The following is a 6,305-nucleotide window of genomic DNA, read 5'->3' as shown; positions in this document are numbered from 1 at the left end:
GGAAGCCGGGGGAAGGGCAGGGACTGGTTGGGGAGAATCAAATTGCGATATTGCCAATCGTGAATCATCTCTATCTCGCTTCGGGGGTAGCGTATGTGTTCGGGAAAAATTTACTTTCTTCGCCCGCGCGTCGTCATCCGTGGAATACGGAATGAACGCGCAAACCGGGGCAACCGGCTGTGCGCCCGGAAAAGCGTGCCCGGAAAATGGTACCATTTTTTCAAGTGGGGTTTTCCGGGCATATGGGCAGCAAAAACAGAAGCGCCGTACGGAAGTGCAACGTAATGATACCGCAGACACGCTAGATGATACATTTCCCCGATGGATGCTGGCCCTTTTAAGTGTGAGATTCATGCATTGGGTGGGAGGTGGGTTTGGGGGGGGATTCCACCGTTGCTCAACGTCATGGCGGACGAGTTAAATGATTTATTAGAATCATCCTTTTCAATTGGCTTTTAACGAAATCAGCCATGTCGAAGTCGAACGCAGCCGTCGGCAAAAACGGAGCAATCAAGCAGCCAGAAGTGCACCGTCTAGAGAGGCGTTTTTCCATATCTCATTTTCATTTTCTCATTTAGCTGCCCGCAATATGATTGGATTGGAATGCAATCGCTCCCAGAGCGATACTTTCCGTAGTCATCTGACACTTCACCGCTTTCCTTAGGGCAAAGAGTACGGAAGTATGTACTCTTTGTCCCCCGTTTCGCTTTGTGTTATTTTGTCTATTAAGTAGATCAAACTCGTATTTCACACATTGCACATTAATTTTCTCCATTCCCCTGATTCATTAACTACATCAATAGTACCCGCGGCATGATTCTGATTTGGTTTTACGATAGGCCATCGGTTTTACCGACTTCTGAGAGGGAGAAAAAAGAATGATCGAACAATATCGCAGCCGGAAGCAGTGGTACCAGCTGATCTACTGTAATTAGAAGCCAGAAAACGGAAGCATACCGGGCAGGAATAAAAAACCCAGAACGAGAAAAGCGAAATGTAGCAGCAAAGCAAATCAAACTGGACCCAAAAGGAAACTCGTTAACCAAACTCAATCAATCACGAAACGAACGAGCGCTGGCAACTCCACGGAAACGGAGCGTCCTTGTGGAGGTGCGGAGCTGGGCAATCACGCAATATTCGCTTTCCTGTCTGGAGAAATAAAAAAAAACAAAACAAGTGAAAGTAGCGGGCGGGGGCTGGCGCTATCCGAGTGAAGATTGGAATTAGGTCAAGCATTGATTAGATCAGCGTCTTCGCTTTCGCCCTCAAGCAGATCTCGAAAGACACTTCCCCGGCAATCGATGACATAATGAACTCCGCTTCAAAGCATCATCTTTCCGTCGGGCTTTGGTTTTGCAAGTTCATAAAACACGAATAGAATGTTTGAATGCGCAACAATAAAATAACATTTCGGTCGGCCATGATGAAGTTCTATGCTACCATTTTATTCTTAACCATGTGGTAAGAAAATTAAATAGTTTTGTTAAATATCAACACATCTGCTGATTCTTTTGCCACAAATATCCCTTTTTTACCAAAAAATTACTTTAAAAAAAACAAATCAACTCATCCTAGCTACAAACAAATCCCTCCAATGACACGTTCACCACGGGAAAATTTCGATTGCATCTTTTAATATAACTTCTATAATAGAAACGAAGGCGTAGGAAAAAAGTGGTTGAAACGAAATCTAGCAAAAAAACTAAACTGACGCCCGTACGGCAAAAGATTTTGTTCCAAAAGCTCGCCTTCCTAGTTATAACGGCAGACTGCGTTCGATTGAGCGGAAAAACTGTGTGACCACAAAGAGGAAAACAGCGCAAACCAGGCGAGCATCCTAGAGATTAAAAGCACACTTTGCTGGGGCACCCTATTGGATCTCCTTGCAGGAGTTTTTGGACAAACAATATCTCACTTGCCACCCGTCAGCCGAGAACAGTTCCAGTTCGGTTGATTTCAATTCCCTTCCGCTGTCATCATGGTCTGGCGGGCGGTAAGATCGGGAAAAGTTGGCCCGGAGGTTGGCGCTCGCGAGACCGCGGATCGGCCTTCGAGCATCGGTGCTCGCGAAAATCGCGAAGGAAGAAAAACGTATTATTGGCGGAGACATAAATTTATATTAAAAAAGTTTGATCATTCCGCGTCCGCGATTGTGCATAATTTTCCGTGTTTTTCCGTAGGCGCACCCGCACGCGCGCAAAATGCGACTGCAATGTGGTGCAGCCCAGCAAAGGATCAGAGACGCTTCCCGGCAGAATGCAGCCTGGTTAACAGGTTTCCTCTTTGCCGGACGGGACGTTTTATCATTTTATTAAATCTCGGATGGCGGAAAAGGGACGAGCAGGAGCCGGGTGAATGTCGATAAATTAAAATGTTTGATACCGGTTATGCCGCGATGTGCTTAACATGTTGGATTCGAGGATTGTTTTTCCACGTTATCGTTTGTTGTTTACTTGTTAAAAAGAAAAAAATGCCCATGATTGAAAAAGAAATCGATACAAATGGTGCTGATATTAGTTAGGAATAGTTTATTGTAAAACAGTGTCTGCTTATTGTGAAAATGCGTTTTTAAACCAGGTCCAAAGTTCATTTTCAAAACCACCATAATTAATTCACCTGGGATGATGTAGGTATGCCGTAAAAACATCCCTTAACTTTTGAAGTGATATAATTTATGTTCCCTTCTGCGTTCGTCATTAAAACATGAGTATTAAGTCGTATAAACACTGTCTACCGCATCTGTTGACTTGGCTTAAAACTTCTTCACCATAGCGTGGCAAAGATTTCTTCGAAAATTTTCTTTTTCTTACCATTAAACCCAAGCGGCAATAAATCCTACCTTCGGATGATTAAATCAAGGGGAAACATTTGGCCGGGATGAAACACTTTTAAACGCATGTAACATACGGATGTTTGTTTTTCCTACCGAGCCATTTGCGAGGGAGGTTTTGTTCCGCACTGAGTTTTACTACTGCCAGTCTCGTTGTTTTACTCGTGCCAGCTGCCGGCGAGTTTTAATCCCCTCAGCACGTGTTCCTTACCAAGGGGATGTGTAATCCTTCACGGTTATCGGTTAGTGAAAGGAATTTTTAATATATCATGCTAATCACGACAACATAAATAACGATTCCCCTTCGCCGAGCTGACCGATGCGTTTCGCTGACCATCGGGAAACGGCAGTATTATGTGACAAAGGGTTGAAGCAATATTTAATTTGCAAACTCACGCGTCCTTGAATGGGGAAAAAATTACCGTTTAGATTTGTACTGCATACGTGTAAGGGAAGTTAAATCAAGATAATGCTGACCACGTGCATAAATGTGAAATTCTTTGCATTCTGAACAAACCATAGTATTTAATACCTCAATGTTTTTTCAAGATGTTTCATATTAAAAATTTTAACATGGGGCGTAGGAAATTAGAATCATTATGTTCAGATTTTCAACTATGGCGTAAGTTTATTCCAGATTACAAGCATTAAAATCCCAGCGGTTGGATAACTTGAAAGATATAAAAAAAGGAATAAAATAACTCTATAACTGCATAAACCAAGTATAAATGCATTAATTATTTCCACAAACATATCATATTCGCATTACGGTGTCCTGCGTTTTGAGAAAACCCTCATTTTGTCGTTTAAAATTGCGGTTCTGCCCATTGAATGGCTTGATTGTAAAGATAAACTCTAACTTTGCGAAAACCCTTCTGAAGTTCGCATTTCATACCGATCAAATGTCACGCGATATCGAGATACGAAGAATTCATCTAAACAAAAAGAATAGGCAGTCAGAGGGATTCATCCCTCCATCAGATACATCACGCAGTTGGGGTACTTTTTTTTCTCCTTCTATACCTGCGCCTCCATTGCCCCAGCGGAGGACATTTTGCGCATTCCAGATATCAATAATTCACATCATCAACCAACGTGCGCCGGCGAGAACCTCCAGTTCTATTTATTCTGCCAGTGAGGCATTTCGTTTCGTTTCCATTCACTCAATTACAATCCTATCGCCCCTACACACAGACCGCACGCTGCCATTAGTTTGGCCTGGGGAAACATGGGCTTCTTTTGGGAGACGATACATCCGATAGCTGAAAATAGGGGATTTTTATTCATCGTTGCATTTTTAATTAAAAGTAAATATTATTTCAAAGACTAGACTAACCTGCTGCTGGTGGTGGTTCCCCCCTCCTAATGGTATCCGAAAGGGAACGTCTTTCCACGGGCGACAGCGACTGTTGATGATGATGGTGGTGATGACGATGATGCCGAGGGAAGATTTGTTCTTCATGTATTTGCGCAACAGATTTCGGTACCAAATCCCAAACCAAACCAATTCAACCTCTTTCCTGGTTGGATATCGTCTTCTTCTGGTGCATAAAACGGGTTCATTGGTAGACTCGGCACGAATCAATCCTCGAACTCCCGGTTACCGTATGCTTCTCCCCCCGGAATGAAAAACTTTACCGAGAAGTAATGGCCAATAATTCGTAGCCAATTTTTAATATTTAATCAACTCCACTGGGAGCGGCGAATTGGAACTCGCCCTGTAGGAGGGGAAGATGAAGGAAGAAAAAGCCGTTTATTAATCACGTCGGTTTTGCCGGTTTGACGCGGCTGCCTCACAATGTGTATTGCTCGAGATGAACCGGCTTGCATCGGGGAATGAGCTGCTTTACCGCAAGAAAACGCATTTCCGACGTTTCCCGCCTTGTCTCAACGATTGCCTTTCGTGGCACCGTTCGTGAGATGGATGCTTTACGAAATTCAAATTCATCATCCGTTCCAAGCGGGACCCAGGGTGGGAAGTCGTCGGCTGGAGTGGAGGGTTGGTTGCCGAAACGCAACTGTAATGCGTCCCTTTGGGGGTTGATTCACAAAAGTTCAAAAAGCAGGCAAAGGATTGCGGGTGTTTTGTAAAGTAGCAATCTTAAATGAAAATTGTCCCTACCTGCCCACACCGCTTTTCCAAGACATGCCAGAAACTTTTAGAATCCCCCCCGAAGGGAGTAAATCATAGATGAGGTTGAAAGAACTCGGGCGAGTTTATTAAAAGATCTAACAGCGGTCTTTATGAAGAAAACGAACGTCTTTCAAGATGGTGTATAGGGAGGAAAGTCTGAGGAACCAACGTTTCCGGAACGGCTGTCGTCCGGATTTTCAGCGTATGGACAGAAACCATACCTACAGGTTGAGGACTATTTTTCAGAATGAAAGAACTATCGGCGGTATGCTAAAGGATCAAGTAGAAGGCTTGAAAATGAAAACGTCAAGAGGATGCTAGCTTTTTACGTAACTGATCCACAAAAAACGGCCGCTATAGGTGATACCAACAATTTTCCCCTGAATGCTAAATTTCCAGACGAAAATTTTGCAAATAATTTTCCCTATTCTGTGAGTGTTATAATTTAAATAACTACGAAGAATTGACCTTCTGAAAAACATTAAAATGTTAAAAGAAGCAAAAGGTTTGTAGCACATTTCCATTAGGCAGTTGTGTTTGAAGGAAGCATCTCACGCACCTTTAACCTTTTTTTCTACAGAATCCGCGAAAATGCAGAATCACCAGATTTCAACCAGTCCATCAGCAGTTTTCTGAATTGAACCAAAATCGAATCTTTAGGTTGAACTAACGTTTGATGGCACAAAGTACTTTGAAGGCAATGTCCCGTTGTGTGAATTGTTCAATACTGTTTTCTACTTCACATGTTGGTTCTTCCATGATTACAATTGCTTCATCGCATAAGGAGCGGAAGTATCATCGACCGTCTTTCAGTTAAAGGGTGCCTCGCCAGGTCTGTACCCAAAATAGTGAGCAAGCTTCAGCATCAATCTGTTGATTGTCAGAACGCAGAATGTACGACCCCATGAAGTCGACGTCACAACAATGATCCGTCTCCATAGCTTCCTTGCTACAGGAGTGTCGAAGAGCAAAGGAAAAGAAAAAGTGGAGCACAAAACATGAGTCCGGAGAGAGGAAAAAACAAAAAAACCGAAAAACACAGACCAGGGACTTTTGTTTACGGTCCATCACTTTCCCATCGAGATTTCACGGGATGCTGCGGTCCATTGGAATCCGGTACCATAATGGGCTTTTGAGCTCGAGCTGTCCCAGGACGTGTTCTCGGCCGGCACGAAAGGGTTGTGCTGCAGTGCACATGACCACTATTTCTTCCTTCCTTTCCGATTCCGGCCCAAGACCCCTCGTAGGGGGCCGAGGACATTAACGAAATGATGTTGTGGCCGTAACATAATACCGGTGTGTTTTTTTTCTCTTGTTGTTTCCACTCCACTTTTTCTTCTG

The sequence above is a fragment of the Anopheles coustani genome, chromosome 2 (assembly GCF_943734705.1).
Source record: "Anopheles coustani chromosome 2, idAnoCousDA_361_x.2, whole genome shotgun sequence".
In the NCBI taxonomy this organism is placed as follows: Eukaryota; Metazoa; Arthropoda; class Insecta; order Diptera; family Culicidae; genus Anopheles; species Anopheles coustani.
The sequence above is the reverse complement of the archived record's forward strand: the minus strand, read 5'-3'. Positions refer to the sequence as shown.